Source organism: Amia ocellicauda, chromosome 13, assembly GCF_036373705.1.
Source record: "Amia ocellicauda isolate fAmiCal2 chromosome 13, fAmiCal2.hap1, whole genome shotgun sequence".
In the NCBI taxonomy this organism is placed as follows: Eukaryota; Metazoa; Chordata; class Actinopteri; order Amiiformes; family Amiidae; genus Amia; species Amia ocellicauda.
Window position 1 is genome coordinate 15,454,684 of NC_089862.1, and position 22,309 is coordinate 15,476,992.

At 36.4% G+C, this 22,309-nt stretch overlaps 1 pseudogene; it reads right to left on the bottom strand.

The window, feature by feature from the left end:
* Positions 1-7,268: 7,268 nt before the first annotated feature.
* LOC136766968 (uncharacterized) lies at positions 7,269-9,611 on the bottom strand (annotated as a pseudogene).
* Positions 9,612-22,309: the final 12,698 nt, after the last annotated feature.

A 22,309-nucleotide genomic window follows, 5' to 3' on the forward strand; every position in this document is an offset into this window, starting at 1 on the left:
AATTGGAATAGTAACACAAACAAGCACACTACGCAACATCATAAACAACTGACACATCATGGTGTTAACAGAAAAACTTGGCAAGGAGAAAACAATGATGGTGCTCTGACAAACTATGTTCAAGGGGACACTTTTCCAACCCATTATTTTGTTGAAAGATTATTTATATTCCACTTATTGCTTTTGACCTGCATGGATACAGCATTAACAGTGTCACACTCCAGTGGGTGGAAAACAAAGGTGAACAATGCTGTGTATTTGCAGGTAAGTTTCTTGTTCAGTTGCTATAGTAACTGACTTAATATAACTATCAATCTGTGTAATGTATATGTCCAATACAAAGTTGTGGTAGGGATTACAATAATTTTACTTTGGTGATTACATTTGGTTGTGTGTGTATTCACAGTAAATATGGCTTATTAAAAGCTTAAATGATTGTAAGCATGTATGTTAATGAGTATGTGATGTCATTCTGCTTATAAAATAACATCTGATTCTCCATTCTATTGTTTTTGTTCACTTTGAAGAAGCAGAATGAATGTGTCAGAATAACATAATGTGTGTACAATTAACTTGCTCTTCTAAATACTAGGAATCTTTCAAGTTTAAAATAATGCTATCCTAATTCCAATACTTCAAAAGATTGCTTGTTGTTTGAATTCAGGCACGATGTAAACAAATCTTATGCATCCCTTTAATGGTCTTATGGATACTATGTAAACAGCAACAACAACAATAAGATCTACAGCAACATTTAAAGCAATAACTTGGATGCATGTCTTCATGCATTAATGTTCTATTTTTTGCTTACTGTAAGTTTTGCTTTCTAGATACATGTAGATACAGTGAGGGAAAAAAGTATCTGATCCCCTGCTGATTTTGTACGTTTGCCCGCTGACATAGAAATTATCAGTCTATAATTTTAATGGTAGGTGTATTTTAACAGTGAGAGACAGAATAACAATAAAATCCAAAAAAACACATTTCAAAAAAGTTATAAATTAATTTGCATGTTAATGAGTGAAATAAGTATTTGATCCCCTATCAATCAGCAAGATTTCTGGCTCCCATGTGTCTTTTATACAGGTAACGAGCTGAGATTAGGAGCACTCTCTTAAAGGGAGTGCTCCTAATCTCAGCTCGTTACCTGTATAAAAGACACCTGTCCACAGAAGCAATCAATCAATCAGATTCCAAACTCTCCACCATGGCCAAGACCAAAGAGCTGTCCAAGGATGTCAGGGACAAGATTGTAGCCCTACATAAGGCTGGAATGGGCTACAAGACCATCGCCAAGCAGCTTGGTGAGAAGGTGACAACCGTTGGTGCGATTATTCACAAATGGAAGAAACACAAAATAACTGTCAGTCTCCCTCGGTCTGGGGCTCCATGCAAGATCTCACCTCGTGGAGTTTCAATGATCATGAGAACGGTGAGGAATCAGCCCAGAACTACACGGGAGGATCTTGTTAATGATCTCAAGGCAGCTGGGACCATAGTCACCAAGAAAACAATTGGTAACACACTACGCCGTGAAGGACTGAAATCCTGCAGCGCCCGCAAGGTCCAAATGCTCAAGAAAGCACATGTACAGGCCCGTCTGAAGTTTGCCAATGAACATCTGAATGATTCAGAGGAGAACTGGGTGAAAGTGTTGTGGTCAGATGAGACCAAAATCAAGCTCTTTGGCATCAACTCAACTTGCCATGTTTGGAGGAGGAGGAATGACCCCAAGAACACCATCCCCACCATCAAACATGGAGGTGGAAACATTATGTTTGGGGACAGGACAACTGCACCGCATCAAAGGGACGATGGACGGGGCCATGTACCATCAAATCTTGGATGAGAACCTCCTTCCCTCAGCCAGGGCATTGAAAATGGGTCGTGGATGGGTATTCCAGCATGACAATGACCCAAAACACACAGCCAAGGCAACATAGGAGTGGCTCAAGAAGAAGCACATTAAGGTCCTTGAGTGGCCTAGCCAGTCTCCAGACCTTAATCCCATAGAAAATCTGTGGAGGGAGCTGAAGGTTCGAGTTGCCAAACGTCAGCCTCGAAACCTTAATGACTTGAAGAGGATCTGCAAAGAGGAGTGGGACAAAATCCCTCCTGAGATGTGTGCAAACCTGGTGGCCAACTACAAGAAACGTCTGACCTCTGTGATTGCCAACAAGGGTTTTGCCTCCAAGTAGTAAGTTGAAGGGGTCAAATACTTATTTCATTCATTAACATGCAAATTAATTTATAACTTTTTTGAAATGTGTTTTTCTGGATTTTATTGTTATTCTGTCTCTCACTGTTAAAATACACCTACCATTAAAATTATAGACTGATCATTTCTTTGTCAGTGGGCAAACGTACAAAATCAGCAGGGGATCAAATACTTTTTTCCCTCACTGTACATGATCATTTCAAGTTTATATTGTTATATAATCTTGATTTTACATACATGGTAGGCTCTGAATACATATGCCTTCAATTATAGTAAATACTTATAAATAATATAAGCAGGTAACACGAGGATGGTAAAGAAGGCTACTGTTAGTTTACGTGCCATTTTATAAAACTAGTTTAATGAAAGTGAACTAAAACAGATCAAATTACTGTGAAAGCATTAATGATCTGTCTATTGAGGGAATTAAGGAATGAAATACATTTTCTTTTCAAATTGTTATTTTTTCACTAGTCACTTTTGGTGCTCAAAACAAGCAATTCATACATATTACATTAAAATAAGAGACATTGTATAATTCATTGCACATTATGTCCTTATTCATCAACAAATATGAGCAAAAGGGATAACTGTACATGCAGTCTTGACTAGGAGGACAACACCCCCTGTTTCAGAAGCACTGAACAATAATGTGGATTAAGAAAAACAAAAATCATTTTTTTTATGTTTTACTTCCACTGTCCCTTAGTTGATAATTGTATCACATTCTATCCTTTCTTAATGAAGACAGAACACACAAAGCTTTCTCTACACGAATATGCAAAGTCCAAGGGAAATTGTGTGGTTAGTCATCAGGAGGATATCATGGAAAAGTTATGATTTTGAAGCTAGATCCATTTAGGGCTGTAATGCACACCCTGTTTTCTAACCAACTTAGCTGTGTTTTCACCTGTTCTCCCTTGTGCTTTATCAATACCCTGTTTCTTAGTTCAGTGTTTTTAAGAGATCCCATATTCAGTGGTTATATCAACTAAAGACTGAAGGAGCATTGCCATCCGTCATCCATACATGTAGTTACATCCATAAATATTTGGACAGTGACACAATTGTCATCATTTTGGCTCTGTACACCACCACAATGGATGTGAAAGGAAACAATGTTCTTTACGTGTAGACTTTTATCTTTAATTTGAGGGTAGTTACATCCAAATTGGGTGAACGGTGTAGGAATTACACCCATTTTTATATGTGGTCCCCCCAATTTTAGGGGTTCAAAAGTATTTGGACAACCTAACATAATCATGAATTAAATTGTGAGTTTCAATACGTGGTTTCAAATCCTTTGCAGTCAATGACTGCCTGAAGGCTAGAACCCATAGACATCACCAGATGCTGGGTTTCTTCCCTGGTGATGCTCTGCCAGGCCTGCACTGCAGCTGTCTTTAGTTCTTGCTTGTTCTTGGGGCGTCAATGATATGAGCGAGGAGAAAATGGGTCGGATTTCTCAGGTGAGTACAAACCTGCTCAGTGTCATTAGGTTATAAGAAAAAATCTGCCAGTAATTATCGGAAAGCTAGACGTAGTTAGCCTTTTTGGTAATCGCTAGCAGTTTACAGGGAGGGGGGGTGTAACAGCTAAATAACGTTAACCTTGCTGTTGTTTTTAAGGTTTCATCACAGACTCTGTACTTAACAGATGATTCGAACATAGCAATTTTTCCGACACAGTCGGGTTACTTCAGCAACCTAGACCTTACTGCATGTGGACATTATGAGGTCCATGGGGATGAAGTGGATAAAGGGCTTCTCTCCTCAGGAACACCCCCAGCAGCAGTCGCTCAGCGTTTCTCCTTCACCCGCACAACTCCACCCTCTGCTGCTGCTGGTCCACCTGTCACGGCTGTCTCAGCACCTCCGAGAGCCTCCATGACTCGCTCGTTTCAGAGGTAGGCCTATATCATTATTTTTATTAACTTAGAAAGATTCTGAGTATAATTATGAGCCACAGTTATGTTCCATTTTTATAACAATAAATTTGTTATTTAAATATAAATAAATAAATATAAATAAATATAACAATATATTTCCTCAGGAACTATACTCACTGGTCACTGGATATTCAATGTTTTTACTTGTGAAAGTTTATACAGAGTAATTGATCATTTCTTGTTTATCACTGTCCTTTTCTTATACACATGGACATTTGTTCCACTGTTGATGTATATTATAATGTAATATGCTTTAATAGTTTGCTGTTTCTTAGGTACTTTTCTATTTGTAATACTGGACACCTAATGAGCCAGACATAACTCAAACGTCTACTCCACGTAGCCTCATTTTTGAACAAGAACTACCTATTTGACTGGAAATGATTGTGTGACTGACATGTATAATGTGTATTTGTGTGTGTGTATGTTTGAATTTAAATTTTGAATTTGTAATGTGTATTATGTCTTCCAGATCCATTTACATACGTGATTTAGTGAACGGCAAACTGAGGCCGAGCAACATGGTGGTAGTCCATTTCATGGAATGTGAGGCTACAGAACATGGCATTGTCAGGAAAGTTCAAGATGCTCATGGCATTTATGATCCTGTAATTCTCACCGATGCCCAGGGTAATGAGATACTTGACTCTGAAGGAACTAAAGGTACATTTTATTTTTATGTTTGTATTTTTAAGCTGCTTAAAATATCTAGAATGATATGGCAACCATTGTGTCATGTTATCCCCATGTACCCAGGTCCCTCTACTGGAAGCAGAATGCCCGCAAGGTTTTTGCCATTGCAGAGCAAGAGTTTCAAGGCAGCAAGAGGAAGAGAAGGTACAGAATCAAAATTTGTGAGTAAATTTCTCACCTGCACAATCTGAACTAATCTATTTAAAATAATTTATTTTTAGCTCAAGTCGAAAAGATGACAAGACTTCAGCTTTACAAGATGTCTATGATACGATAGAAGAGGTGGTGCTGGCCTCACAGGGCCTTCAGCAAGTTATCTCAACTATCAAAGAGCTTTCTGAGCTGTCCAGTCAAACATCTGCCAAAACCTTGACTGAAGTCCAAACAGACAAAATAAAAGCAGCTTTCACTTGCATAGTATGCAAGGGTACGTGTATGTACATTGTTTTATTTTTTTTTATTGTTTATTTTTTGGACACTGAAGCTGCACTGTCAAATATATGAATTCCATTGCATTAGAGAACAAACAAAAAAAAAACATTTATTGTAAAGAAAGATAATGTAAGATATTATTTGTTAGAATGTATTTTTCTATGGGGAATATCTTGCTGTCTGGTTTGATACAGGAAAACCCACATCTCCCTCTTTTTGCCTAGTTTCTCAGATTCTGAGGGGCCCTGCTAGCAGTTAAACTAGAGATAAGAGTACAAGGTCAGACACCTCAAAGAGGCCAAAGTTAGGTTTCTTACTGCCATACCGAAATATGGTGTGATGTTGGCAAAAACTGATTGGTTAAAGAAAAACCTCATATCAGAAGAAACAGACAAAGAGAAAGGAGAACAGGAGAAGAGAGGACAGAGACAAGAAGAAGAGGAAGAGCAGGAGGAATAGAGAGAGACACACCGCTGTCTGCCTGAACAGACTGACCTAAGCTGCCCTCTGAGAGAAGAGGAGAAATCGGGTATTATCTGTTTTCTTTCTGTAATCCAGCAGAAGCTTAATATTACTTATTTAAGTAATTAAGTTATAATTAAGTCATATAATTGAATGATATTAGTTTGCTATTTTTGTCACAAATAAATGATTATTGCACATCTGTGACTTGACTGCATCTTCCCTCTAAAAAGAATCTTAAAAGAGAAACCAATTGACCTATGAGTTTTCAGTTCAACTATTTATTTAGATTGACTGAAAAACCAAGCATATCAAATTGTCTTACAATAAGCACACTTTTCAAGGAACACATTTTACAAAAATAAACTTATTTTTTAAAGTATAATACAATAGACATTTTAAAATTAAGGCAAATTATTTGGACACTTGGTAATGACTTCAGTAAAGATCACAAGTTCAAGTGTTGTAGTATTTAGCTTGCAATCCTGTTCCTGCTATCTATTCAGTAAATTCCACTTTGGGTTGCTCTAATGCAATGGAATTCTTATATTTGTAAGTGCTGCTTACGTGTTCTAACACTCGTGGGCCACTGTATATATATATAACAGAAATTGATAGCATGAGGTAATCAGTATTTATGTGTTTTACTACATGACATGTCTTTTTTAAGGTAGCCAGGACAAAACTTGCCTTCTTGCTTTTTTTTAACACACCCTACACTGTATGTACAACTTGTACAGCTGACTTTTATGTGACATTTTATATTTTGCAGGATCAACCAGTTTTTGCCACCTGCTTTAGAAGCCTGATTGGATGCAAACTTTGTGTTGATCAGTGGATAGCTACTGCATCAGTGTTTGAAATGTCTTTCTTGCAGCGGGTCTTTCTGAGGCATTGTTAGCTCTTAGTTGACATCATTAAGGTTGAGTAGGCCTGCATTACTCAGAAAAAAATGTTTAGCTGTTCAGTGATTCAAGTTTAGTTCAGCGGTTTATTTGACAGTTGATATTTACAGTTTTGTTACACAGCTGATTCAGTTAAAACAAGAACTAACAAGAAAAACAGATGTAAGATTTAGTTAATTGCGTTTGTCAGCATCAAACTAGTACATTTAATGTTTTGTTTTATGTTTCTAGAAAGAGCATTTGATGGAAAACAGCATATAACATGCAATAAGCATGGCCTTTATGAGTATCTTTGGGTTAGATTGACTAGAGAGATCAAAGCCTCTTTAAAAGGCAAAAAGTTTTTGTTGATTGCATTATTGAGCAAATCAGTGATGTCTGGACACATCTCAGAAAACAGTTGTTCCACTGTTGCCTTCTCATGTTCACTTGTGAAAGGGTCCATTCCAAACACAGAAACCCTTGTCAAAGAGGATCCCATTGTGTCCATGTGTCCATCATTCTAGATATTTTTACCAGCTTAAAAATACAAACATAAAAATAAAATCTACCTTTAGTTCCTTCAAAGCCAAGTATCTCATTACCCAGGGCATCAGTGAGAATTACAGGATCATAACTGCCAAGAGCATCTTGAACTTTCCCATTGATCAGCTGCATCAGTTCCATGGGGCAGTAGTGCTGCTGAGATATTTCTTGCACAACCACCCTGTGCAAGCTGTTTGGGGATTCCTTTTCCTGTAACAGTTGGGGAATTTTAACCATTATTAAATTTGTTATGAATGTCAACTGCTTGTCAAGAGTTTTGTTTTAAACATTATTTAGCATACCAGGAATCCTGCGGTTGTTCCAGGCCTCTACTACCCTGCTTATGCCCAGATGACACAGTTGACAGACAGTTTAGACACACAGTATCTTGTTAAGTTGCAGTCCATATCAATGACTTCTTGGTCGACCAACTGGACAAGAGTCTCCTTCAAAGGATAATTAACCCTGTTATTAATTTCAGACCACATCCTCTCAATTGTGTGATTCTTGTGAATAAAACAAGTGATAAAACAGGTGATCAGTTATATCACAGTGGACTAAAAATCATTCAGTAACAGAAGGAAAATGTTGTGAAGTAACAAGTAAAATATTTCTCTGTAATGTAGTTTACTACAAGTAGCAGAAAATCTAAATACTCAAGTATATGTACCACTGTTGTGATTTAATTGTAAGCAAAAGTTTTTAAAAATGTAAGATGTTTTCAATACAAATATGCCATCTTATTTTATAATACAATAAAATAAAATCAACTAAAATAGGTAACAAACATAAGTAAATGTATAAATTAAAACTATATTTCGGTCTGACGATAGATGGATACAACCAGTGATATCATTCTGATGATTTGGCTGTTTGAAAAAAAATTAATAATAACTAACTTGTAAATTTATTTTTGTGAGGATTACCAGCACTTGCAGGTGAAACAAGACTAATTAAAACCAAATAATTAAATTGATATTTAATCTATTGCATTCTATAGATATAGTACTACTTGTTCTTATCCTTTTAAAAGTTTTGAGTCTTCAGAACAGTAATAGTTTAATTCTAAACCACAACACAATGGAACACCTATTTTTGTTGATTGGGTCTGACTATAAGGTGGTGTTTCTGTATTCATTCTGGTCAGCAAGGATTTCTTGAATAGAACTCTTTGCCATGGTCTACTCTTATTTGGTCCCACATTCCATTGTTGATTGCAGCAGGCCTTAAATTATATGTTCAAAATGGGAATTGCAGTACTCAAGATTGACTCTCCTATATGCTATATATTCAGATGTAATATATGTTCAAGCCAGAAAGTCTTTTGAAATACAAACCTGTACACTTTTTCATAAATAGTGAGGTTATTCTTTATTGGCATACAGGCATAAGTCATGATCTTGCTGCTATAGCCATCAATTGCTAGGACATGTGTAACTCCAAACATGCCCAGCTTTTCATTTTGATCTAAATGGAGTTTGTGTCCTGTATAAGCAACACGGTAGGGTATAGGATTAAGATTCCGCTCACCCTATGACAAGAGGAGGGAAAAAAATACTGCAAGAATTGCAATGTCATGTTTGAATTATTTGTCCAATATTTGTTAATAGTAAAAGTAGCTAATGGCTAGTAGGTAATGCCAACTGTAGAGGTTGCTATAGTAAATGTTGCGGTAGCAGTAATTTAGTGGTGTGTGTATTAAAAATAATATTTAAATAACAATCCCCTGGGGCAATTCAATGATGTTTTCATGGATATAATAAGAATTAATAAGAATTCATAATAATAATAATAATAATAATAATAATAATAATAATAATAATACAAAACATGGATTACATTGCATCGCATTTCATGGTATGGCTGATCTATTGTCCGGAGGGCTTGTCCAACACGACTTCCAGCAGCTCGAATTCCCTTTGCTGCCAAATAACCGGTCATCAACTTACGCCCACAGGTTTTTCCTGCCTAGAGTGATGGATGGAACTTCCTGTCTATTTTAAGATATCGGAAGTAGGACAGGAAGTCAATCTGAGATATCTCAAATTCAATTCAAGATATCTGAAATAGGACAGGAAGTCAATTTGAGATATCTGCAATTAAATTTAAGATATCTTGAATTGTATTTTGAGATATCTCTAAATGACACTTTGGCTTGCCATACTTTTGAGCCCCTAAAATTGGGGGGACCACATGAATCCACAGTTTGGATGTAACTACCCTCAATTGAAAGATTAAAGTCTACACTTAAAGCACATCTTGATTGTTTTGTTTCAAATCCATTGTGGTGGCGTACAGAGCCAAAATGATAATAATTGTGTCACTGTCCAAATATTTAAGGACCTAACTGTATTTATTCATTTTAATCTCATAACAATGGGATATATAAACAAATACATAACTCAAAAGATACCTTGGGTTGGGTCATTTTGTAAATTTTTTCCAAACCTCTTCAATAGATATGTGTTTCATCAGCTTTTCATTTTAACAATTCAGTTTTCTTGCTGTTTCACCTTTCTATTTTCCACAACCTTAAACTTTTATGTTGCACTTTAAAGGGTCTTGTCACAGCTTGCTTTTCTTTTGAAATTGACAGCTGTCATGCACAATGTACAAAACTATGCTGTGCTTTTAAAATGGAATAACAACTTCTGTCACCCTGTCAGGCAGTTGCAAAGCCATTGTATTTCTTTTTTGTCATTTGGAGGTACATGGAAATACAATTTTGTAATATACACACTGTACTATTTTTCTTTTAGTAAATCACACTAATCAGAGGCTGTCATGTTTTGGAATTTCTTGAACACCAACAATGTGAAACTGACACACCAAAGAAATGCATGTAGTGACATTCAAAGGTTTAAATACCCTCTGTGATCTTTAACATAGTCAGAGGTTCACAGATTAGGATCTAAAATCCCATCAAGCTGTCACTGAAATGACTCAGTTTTAATATTGTGATCTTCCTTGTGGGTTTACAACTCATCTGTGCTTACCAGCATGATCTGTGTGATAGCGGCACACCCAGTAGAACTATAGACTCTGCAGGAACCCTGTGAAGTCATTGACAAAGACTTAGCTAACACTACACAGCTAGTATTTCCTCTGTTTTGCGAGCAATATAGCCACTGCCATGGTGTTTTGTGTCAGTCTCTTATGGTAGTGATCATATGCTACAAAACGGGATTAACTGTTTATACTACAATTAATATATCTGTGGGTGACAATTCAGGACTGAAAACAGAAGACATTTCTGTACTCCAAGACTTGACAGCGTTTGGTTTATCAACATGATTATGTTTATTACAACAGGTTGTATTAGACAAAAACACTATATATATGCATATGCCGGTAGATAATATTATGAGTCTCCCTTTACCAGATTTGGTCAGCTTTAAAACGTTTTCATGTTTTTTGTGATTCAATTTTATTAAAGCGAAATACAATCTGAAAATGTTACAGACCAAGAATTAAGTCATCTTATTGCAAAGAACTTCCCAGAAAATCTACTAAAGACAAAAACAGCAAAGAACCTTGTTAGAATTTCGTCATGCGGGTCATTTGAGAAAAGGTTACAGGCAATTTAATGTACTGTTTACACCAAAACTAGAGACCAGAAAATGTGCATATGATTACCTTGTATTTAGTTATTTGAAATGGAGAATAATGTTTTTTACTCTCTGCTTACAATTTCTGTATCCTTGTAGGTGATATATCCACAATTGCCTGTATTTATAAAAGGAGGGATTTACTATGGTAAACAAATACAGAGTGAAACAAATTCTTTTTTGACTTTTTGTAGAATAAGTTACTATTCAACACGTATTTTCCAAATGCTATATATAAACACTATATGTCAATCATGGAAGTAAGTTTATGCCAGGTTTCATTATAACCAATATCTCTGTGCACAGTGGTAAAGCAGAGTATGCAGTATTGTACAATGTTATTTATGTGTTATTTTTAGTTACCTTTCAAATGAAAGTCTGCAGTATGTACAGTGGTGCTTGGGAAAAACAGTATGATAATATTTCTCATATATTGGTCTTCTGATTTTATATGTGTTGTGGGTGCAACTAACTAGTTGCCACAGGTTTCTAATTAACATATTCATTAACCTTAATGTACAGGTGTAATGCTGCTGCAATCTGCATGACTGCACTTTAAAGGCAATAAAGTTATTTCACTCAAAAAGAGCACATTTCCAGATAATCTGTCCTGAGATGTCTGAAGAATTTGATAGTCTGCAGCCGGAGGTAAGCTGGTTTCACTACATCTTGACTGTTTTTAAACAGTCTATGCTCTTGTTAGTATTTTATACTTTCAATAATATTATCCTTGGTATTTGTAGAACAAAAATGAAAGGCTTGGTGTGGATAAGAGCATTAATTCACTCCAGTTTATTTCACTTTATAATATTTAGTTTTCAATCACTTTCATTGGCAAATAGTGGCCGCATTACTCTTCAGATTTGTGTTCAAGGTTTAAATGACTTGCTTTAAAACTAGAACTACCTTTCTGTAATTGACTTTGGTTTTGTTCAGGGGTTAAATAGAAACTGTTTTCTTTCAATATTATCATGTTACACCATGGTGCTGTTTTACATGGAAGATGCTGTAATCTTGGTTACATTCTCATACATGTTTGGCATGTACATGTTGGAACTTCACCAAGTAGACAGTCAGAGGATGCCATGAGACTGACACAAGAGGAATGAGAGAGGGCTGGATGGAAATCTGAGTGTCTGATATGTGGCTAGAAGGAGATTACACTACCAACATGTCTCTATAACAAGATTATATTTGTATTTCCCACAGACGGTGAACATGGACCAATCCTGTTTGACATTGTAGAGTTACCAAACTCTCTAAAACTGGGAAGCTAAACTATTGTCTGTAGCAAACAGTACGCAAAAAATAGATTTTGTTGTCTAGACATAGCAAAAGATCAGTTTTGCGATTATGCCCCCTCCCTGTAAAAGAGGGGTGGAGCTCTTCATGCCCAGATCTACCTGTAGCAGTCTCTTTTGGTTCCCTAGTATCTTTCTAAAAAAAAACAAAAATGTGGGGCATGAATTATGCATGCAAATGAAAGAAATCTAACCTGTAGAACACTAAAAGGTAGCTTAAACCATTTATCCACATTACTGTTAAATCTGCTTTTAATAAACTGAAATAAAACGGACAAAATCTTTTCTAACAAAAATACAAAATTAAAAAAAAAAAACATAAAAAGAAGAAATGTCAATTCCAAAACCAGATCAGGTTTTGCCAGGGTTTATAGGTTTCATTCCCTGCTTGCTTTCCTCTGGCACTGCTGGGACTGGAGATGGGCATTACAACCTCGACAGACACCTCAGAAAAAGAGCAAAAGGGTCTCAGTACCAGGTCAAGACCAGCAGCAAACACACTCCAGCAGCAAACACACTCTCTCCTCAATCTGTAAGCACACACACAAACATGTCACTCTCACACAACTTGTCTCTCGTCTTTCTTTCTCTCCACAGGTGCAGCGGACGGATCTGACGGGCCGAGGATCAGGGCCGACGCCACAGGATCCAGGTGAGTAGAAACAGCAGCTAATCGATACTTTCTCATGCCCCCAGGCCTCCACAGAGAAGCTGACACAAACCAGCAAGCAGACAGATGATGTAGGAGAAGAAACAGAAATACAGCTCCAGACCAATCAAACCAAAAGAAAAAAGAATCACGTTTTTTTTTTTAAATGCCTATACTAGAGATTCTTAAAAAAAAGGAGGGAGCGGTTTATCTTCACTCAGTAGAACAGTCATTCAATAAGTATGTTCCTCAGTTCCAGGTTTCCACTGCACTCTTCAGGATCACAATCCCTCTACCTACCCAAGTCTCCTCTTTTGCTTCAGGCTGTTTTGAAAACACCAGTACGCTACCTCTGTCACCCCTGCTCCTCCAAATGCTACAACCAGGACACATTTTTCTTCCTTCTTGGGGCTTAAAAATGGTGTGATCTACTCTTGAGAGACTAGTCCAGTTTCCATTAAGTCTTTTTTACAATAAATGTTGACAAAAAAATTACGACAGGCTTGATGGAAACAGCAAACATCGACCAAAAGTTTACGTTCGTCAGAGGTGGATTTTTCATATGTCCATATAGTCGATTAAGCGACAAATGCCAGTGGAAATCGTTTTTTCCAATTACTATTACCTTGTCGAATAAGTTTGCAGTCATATGATATGTGAATTTGCTTTTACAGAAAATTATGTCCAAATATGTATATTTATACGTATTTTACTTTTAATGCGAATGTAAGACTTTTGTACACAAAACATGTTCGTTAAGTGGATGGAAAGCAGTAATGAGTCACAGATATAGGTGGTCAGGAGTAGCTGATATAACATGGCAGGCAGGTGTGCCTCTTTGCGTAACAGTACACTGGTTTGTATAAATAGACTAATGCAAGGTGTGAAAACCCATGTTAAATTACTGATTATTGAAAATGATCTATATCCACTGTCATTAAAAGACTTGCCTTAAAACGAGTGATACTCATAACATATAATTTCTGTTCATGTAAATATATATAGTAGACTTTACAGAGCATGGTTATCGTTTCTTGTTTTCTACTGTGCTATCTGGGAAACGATTTCTTTGTACAGCACTTACGCAGTCGTTTGAAATGGCAATCAAGCTGAAATAAAGATGAAACCTACATCACTGAATTTATTTGTATCTGAACATATTTTGCAGGTTGTCAGCAACAGATAATAGGAATTCATTATCAGTGGACACAACTGTATTCATTAATAGGTTTCCACATATGTGGTATTAGTTTTTTTTTCAGAAGGTTATAAATGAACCCATTAACCTACTAAAATAATATAGAATGGCTTAAACACATACAATATCTATAACATAAATTCTATGCACTGTTACTTTATTTGCTTTTTTTTGGACTTTATTCATGTTGACGTTTCGGTGATAAGAAATGTGTGTTCTCCCTTCTCCCATTCTCACTCCCACATGTGCCTGGTATCTCTGATGGAAAATCTCTCTAATTTAAAAAATAATTATACAATTAAAAAATGTAGATGAGTTTAGCACTTCCATTGGGTGTGAAACTGCAGTTATATCGTGTGATTATCAGCAGTTATTTGTGCAGTGTGTATACATTTTGAAATCAGATTTTATTATTCATTGACAGGTCTTCATATCAGAAATACCTATCACTTGTGCGAAGCTAAAGGTTGCCTATGTCAGTTAGTGATGCAATATGGCTGTAATTAAAGGAAATTTAAAGTTGAAATACATCTATTTAAATACTTATAGTTAAAACTGGTCAAAATCTAAAAAAACATACAATATTTCAATTTCTAAGATAGCTGACACATTAATGATGGTGTGTAAAGTTCCTTGGAAAGACTGTGAGAAACAGAGAGAGTGCCCCCAGCAGTGTTCCCCGGATGCATCTGACCCTCTGCTTCCTCAGGACTGGCTTTCCTTCTCTTTAAAACGGGAAGTGACCCACTTTTTGTTGTGGTGAGGCAGGAGGAGAGCCTGGGTGTGGAGAGGAGAAAAGTGAAAGTGGATTAAATTATAGGACTTTGATTACGGACTTGACAATGATTTGGATTATGTTCAGGAGTGATAGCTCTGTGTTTTTTTTTTTGTGGTTATTTATTCTGTTTAGAGAGGGATCTGGATATTGAGATTAGATTTGAAGAGGAATTAGGTGCAACAGAACAAATAACTAATATATCTAAAAGTAATGACCTATAAAACATATGTATCCCTTATTCTTTGTCAATAATAATAATAATAATAATAATAATAATAATAATCATAATCATAATAATAATCATAATAATAATATAATCAATAGATGCTTGTATTTATCTTTAATAAAATCTATTGTATGTTGTAAGAATAAATGATTAAATGATTAAAATAAATACAATTATTTTCATACCACCCCAGCAAAATGATTAATATTCAAAGTATTTTGTACAATTCCTTTCTAGTAATGGATATGGATACCTGCTTTATATCTACACTGCAACATCGCTTATGTGTTTGAGTGTCACAGAGCAAGTTTTAATGTTAGATCATCTTGGCCTGCCTTAAGTGATAGACAAACCATTAATTTACTCAATTCAATCTTCAAGTGTTTTACAGCCTTGATTCTGGCAAGACCAATTTCATGTAATGAGTCGCTGTTGAAAGTAAATGGCAACTGAGTTCACACTTCTGAAATTATGCAGTTGCACAGCACATTCATTGCATATAGAATCCTGTAGGATTTCATGTGTTTACTCTTTCAGAGTATCAGATTTTATATTAGCATATTAAAACAAAAAACAAAACAAAAAAAACGTTTTAAATATATCTTGCACAGTGGGAGCTTAATATAATACAGAGCTATTTAAAAACGTAATACTTCTAACTTTGGGGTAAATTTTTGGGCATCTTACGTTGGGGTAAATCTATTAAAACTACATTTATTTTAATTAAGTTATTTGATTGATTTAGAAACTGTCAGAGCTGTGTTTTGGCATGATGTACTACAAATGAACTGAATGTTGATGTATGTTTAGTATTTCTTCAGTTACAGGGCATTCACTTTGTGGGAGAAAATGGTCAGTTCCATTTCCATTTGATGCATTTCACATAAATGCAAAACCATGTCATATGCCATTTCATTATGTTGTCAATGTCATCTAGTAATATGTTGGGTGTATATTGTACCCAGTAGCACTGAATGTCTCATTACTTTATAACAGACATGTTATCAAGTCAAACATCTTGATTATTCCTTAAATAATTTCTCCTTATTTTCACATTATTTTGCTAATTCAGATTGTAACAGTTATATGCCATCTAGATGGCAAGAAGATATATTCAGGCCTACCGATTATAGTATATTCCAACAATAACTGCCACTAAAACTCAACTGTTCCCAGCTATATATGTGTATATGTGTTTGATTTCCTTGGGGTCTGTCAGACGCGGTAGTAGCCACTATTCAGTCGGCGAGAGCTCCCTCTATGAGGTCGCAGTATTCCTACCGCTGACAGATGATTAGCACCTGATGCCAAGGTGCCCTTACGGAAATGATATATATGCAGAATATATTTGTCAAAATATTATATTGTAAAAACTATATATTTAAAAATGTCTGTTTCAGTATATTCCCAGAAAATATATTACAAGATGCAATATATTTAAAAATATGTAAAGTATTGTCATTTTTGTATATTGTGATATATTTTTCAAAATATATGAATATATTATAAAAACATCAAAAGATATTTTAGCATATATGTTACAATGTATGTTCCAGGAAGATAGGACAATATAATATATAATATACAATATACAATATGCAATATATAATATAAAATATGTAAATGATTGATGGGTTTGTATATTGAGATATGATTTGTAAAATACATGAAATTCAAATTCAAGTTCAAGCTTTATTGGTATGACGGGAATGCTCTGGTGTTGCCAAAGCTTAAAAAACAAATGTGTTACATTACATGTATAATATAAGAGTAATACAATAAAATCATAATATAAACAGGGCTGTTGAAAATACAATCACAGAATTAAACAATATATATCAATATATAAGAAATATATTATCAAAACATCAAAATCTAGTTTAATATACATTACAGTATATTGTAATTTTTCTGGAAAATATATTACAGTGTCTTGTAATATACTTCAAAATGTATAAATTGCAGTTTTTGTATATTGTAATATATTATGTGAAATACATGAATATTTTTAAAACATAAAACATTGAAAAAAAAATATATATATAAAGTATTATGTATTTTAAACTTCTAAATATATTGTAAACTTTTAAATATTAAACATACACACTGATTGTCCATTTAACCACTTAAACTTTCCAGGTACCAGATTACTTGCTTTAAAAGGTAAATATATGATGAATGAAATACAAAAAAATGAACCAAAATGTGTTTTTCATTAGCCCTTTACGCTCCTGTGTATTACGTGTCCGCTGAAGAGATAAACACATGTTTTGGTTTGATCAATCAAAACACTGCAAATGTAATATACATAATTTTTACAATATTATACTTTATAATAACAACATTTTGTAATAAAAGCCAACAATTAACTTAAATGCAAATAAACAAAATAAATACAAATAATATGTCAATACAGTGAAACGCAAATTAAAATAATACACTGAAACACTGTAATGATAATTAACAATGAACAGTAATTATAAACTAAAACTCATCAAAACCTGTGCCATCACTGGCTTGCTCTGTCTGTGCCATTTATTGAAATGTCCAATACAATAAACTTGGAAGGCTGCACTACAGATGCGCTACAGCGGTGTTACTCATTGCGCGGCTCGCCTATGTTCAATTGGCAGCTCCCGTGGCAGAGAATAATTACAATATGATCAAGCAGTTCAGTGTGTGAAATTGTATGAAAAAAGCCAATACGAGGCAAATTATTCAAAACAGGACTTTGCTCATCCTGAAGGTGGCAGCATAATAGACATGACATACTACAAAATCCTCACACAGAGATGAGTAAAAAATCTATAACCAGCTAGGTATCATTAGCCTACTCTCGATTTATCATTAAACAAAGACGCAAATCTGATGGAGACACAACAGGGTCCAAAACTAACGAACAACAAACAGAACAACATCCTACAACTGGAAATGAAAATGATGAAGATGGAGGAGAAGGGGCAAGCAGGCTACAGGCTGATCCAAGTGAGCATGTTAAGAAAAAGAGAAAGATACGAGCTATACAAGGTGAACACAGAAAATTTCAAGAGAAGTGGACAGAGGATTTTTTATTTGTACTACACGGTGCCAATCCACTTTGTCTAATTTGCGACAAAACCTGCTCTGGTTTCAAACTTAGTAATTTAGAACATCATTTCCGAACTATGCGTGCGAAATTCAATAATGCATACCCACCCAGGAGTAACCTTAGAAAAGACAAAATTGACCAGCTTACTACTTTGCATGGTGAACAGCAACAACTAATTCACAGAACAAACTCCACATCCGAGCGCTTGACTGATGCACCATTTGAGATAGCATGGATCTTAACTAGAGCGAAAAAAACATTTTGTGATGCAGAGATAGTAAAGGAATGTTTTTTGGCTACAGCTGATATACTGTATGCAGACTTTAAAAACAAAGATGTGATTATCAAGCAAATCAGGGGACTGCAGTTATCTGATTCAACCATAATGAGGCGAATAGAAGACATCGGTAAAGACATCAGTAACCAGTTAATAATTAATGTATCCACTGCACTGTGTTTCAGCATTGCGGTGGACGACAGCACAGATGTGTGTGATGTTGCCCAGTTGTGTGTGTGGGCCAGGTTCCCAAAAGAAGTTTCATTCAGAGAAGAAATGTTATGCTTATTGCCACTGCAAGGCCAAACTAGAGGAGAGGACTTCCTGAATGCACTTTTGTCATTTTTTAACGAGAAAGATCTGAACTGGTCTGGTCTTGCATCTGTGTGCACGGACGGCACTCCCAACATGCAAGGAAAAGAGAAGGGACTTACTGGTCTGATGAGGAAAAGAGAAGAAATTCCTAACCTCAAATTTTCACTGCATCATACACTAGGAGGCAAAGCAAGAAATGAGCCAGAGTTGGAAAACCCTAAATGGATTATCAGACTGGCTCTCCTGACTGACATCATGTGCCACCTGAACACACTGAATCTCCAGCTTCAAGGGACAGAGAAACATCCAGATAACATGCTACATGTGGTTCAAGCATTCCAAAACAAAATAACAACACTTGTACATACCTGACAAAGAGCTTGTTCACTTCCCAAAATTTAGAGCTGTCATGACAGATGACCCAGAACTATTGCAGCACTTTAACCACAGTAAATCTGTGGAAGTGTTGGAGGATCTTAGAGGTGAGTTTGAATCCAGATTCAAGAATGTGATGGAGTATAAGGAAATTTTCAATTTAATTGATAACCCCTTTCATGTGGCTGTGTCCTCTCTGATCCCAGCTATCACACAACTCTACCCTGCTGACCGTGCTGCACTGAAAAGTGAAATAATTGAGCTGCAGACCTGAAAAGCTGAACTCAGAACAGGTGTTGGCTACGTATGGAGCATGGTCTCTGAGTCACACTTTTCTACTGTGAAACAGTTTGTGCAAAAGGTAATGTACTTTTTTGTCAGCACATATACATGTGAATCGACATTTTCTACAATGAACATTGTAAAGAGGAAACAGAGAAACAGACTGACCAGTGCACATCTGGCTACAAATATAAAATAAAGACTGTCTAGTAAATGCATGCACACTTCTGCTCATCTCACCATTAAGGTAACAAGTCTTTTTTATTATTATTACAACGTAAGTGCAATACAATGTGCAAAAATACAGTTAAGTACAAGGCATCAAACATTACAAATTCAGATTTACATTAAACAAAGCAATTCAAGATATAATACATTTTACAACTTCCAATTTATACAGTAAAGTACAGTAAGTGCGAACATACATCCTGGAAAGTAAAGCTAAGTGCCATCAAGATGTAAGGTCACAGTCAAGGGTTACAGAGAAGGGAGCAAGGAGGAAATTGTCAATAACGCAAGAAGCATGATAAAATGCTATGAAGTGCTATCTATCAGGGATTAAAAGGACTAATATTACAAGTACTGTCTGAAAAGATGTGTATTGAGTAAGCGCCGGAAGTGGGTCAAGGACTCTGCTGTTTTGACTTCGGTGGGAAGGTCGTTCCACCACTTAGGGGCCAGGGATGAGAAGGAGCGGCTCTGTAGGAAGGAGAGTGGAGAGGAGGCAGAGTTAGTATTCTGGCACTGGAGGAGCATAGTGGTCTGGAGGGGATGTATGGAGAGACAAGTGTCTGAAGGTAGCTTGGTGCAATGTGGTTGAGACAGTGGTAGGTGAGGGTCAGTGTCTTGAACTGAATGCGTGCCGGTATCGGGAGCCAGTGGAGGGAGCGGAGCAGTGGAGTAGCGTGTGTGAATCGGGGCAGAGAGACACCAGACGAGCCGCAGAGTTCTGGATGAGCTGGAGTAGTAGTAATAGTAGATGCAGGCAGGCCGGCCAGGAGGGAGTTGCAGTAGTCCAGGCGGGAGAGGACCAGTGACTGGACGAGCAGCTGAGTCAAGAAGTCGGTGAGGAAGGGACGGATCCGGCGTATGATGCTCAGGAAGAATCTGCAGGTGCGTGTCAGCGTGGTGATGTGCTGGGTGTAGGAGAGCGCAGGATCGAGGGTGACTCCTAGATTTTTAGCGGAAAAAGAAGGAGAGATTGTGGTGGATTCCAAGGGGATTACACCTTTTAATCCTTGTCCATCTGAAATCTCTTCCTTTAGTTCTTAACGCTCAGGAAAACATTTTACATAACTAACATGAAGCAAAATGGAAAACATCCCGTTGTCTGTTGTCCCAATCTCCATCTTTCCCGTGCGACTCATTCAGACCTTCTCTCTGCCTCCTCTTCGCATCACACACACCACCACCCCCCCCCTCCTCCAATCAGCTCTGAGTATCAAGTGTTTCAAACTTGATTGACAGCAGAACATATCACGTCAACTCAGAGCCTATACGGCTCAACTCATTATAGATAGAAAGACAGATGTATAGATGGGTAGATAAACAGGGGTCACATATTAGGAATATGTAATATTTTAATAATGTGAAATTGGGATTCAATTAAAAATATTTATTGGTATATATACAGGTGAAACTGAAGTTTTGGCTTCCTTAATTTAAGCATTATTCACTCATTTAGTTTTAAATGTATTGCATTATTTCAAATTGATTGAACCTAGACTAGAGAGCAGTAGTGGAGATTCCAGTTGATTTAACTGAGTTAAGACAGATACAGGTCTGTAGAGTTGCAGATATTGGCAACCCCTGTCTAATGCCCAAGCCCAGCTGAGCCCAGCCTAACCAGTTACTACCCACTTGGGGCCCATCTGGGTGTGCTGGCTGGGTAGTTACATATGAAATATTTTGAGTTATGATACTTGTCCAGGTAATGGCTAGTAGACAATACATACCTCCAACACCTGAGTTTGAGACTCACTACAATGCAATGTTAAAAATGTATTGAAATTGGAAATAATATATTTGGTGAAATATATTTTGTAAAAATGACAAATACATTTAGTGAAATATATGAATGTAAATATATTCTTAAATGTATTTTAGATATTTAGGAAATTGTATTTTGAACTGAATATATTTTACATTATATTGAATGATATGTCCACATATTTTTATAATATATTGCAATATATTTCCTTTCCATATGGGCAGTGGTCAAGACACAATTCATTGCCCCATTGGCCCCATTTTCATCCTCCGGAGCAAGAGAGTCGGCTTCACCTGCTCTGCCCTGTGTGGGCCCTCAGGTGCTATTTGGAACGCACTAAAGACATTCAGCGCTCAGACCAACTGTTTGTGTCTTATGGAGCGTGAACACAGGGCCAGGCGTTTTCAAAGCAGCGCCTCTCGCATTGGATTGTGGACACTATTACCATACCACTATTATCAGCTCGCTGCCTCCTCCCTTGCGACGGTTTTGTTATACAGTAACACCTCCCCCTTGGGCAGTGCTTCCTTTTTCAGATAACCGGGGTTGCATTCGTAACCTATCATTTTCAATGTGTTAAGTTTATTTTCCATCTTTATGTACTGGCCAATTAACCTTTTTTTTCAGCCATGATAGCTCCTCCTCTTCCTCTGCCTAGTGCATGATGGGACATATTGAGTGCACAAAATGTATATCATTGCACATTTCAATTTTTGGCTTAATTTAGGGTATCATCCAGGTATCGTTAGTGTACTTCATTTGGTCATCTTTCTCAGTGTGAATGCAATGTGAAAGTTTTTTGGGGGTAGCACAAGGAAGAAGAGACAGAGGCAGAAATACTCTCTAGTAAGAGTTACACCCTGGCCATGAAATAGGAAATAATTGCTCATACAATAAATCTGGCATTCGACTTCAAGCAACAGTATTCCACTTTGCAAGGCAATGCTATGCTTTTTACAACAGGGCCGGAATATTCTGCTTTTTCAGGGCTGCATCACAACTATTTGCCTGACATGTATACACAACAAAGACTGATTTA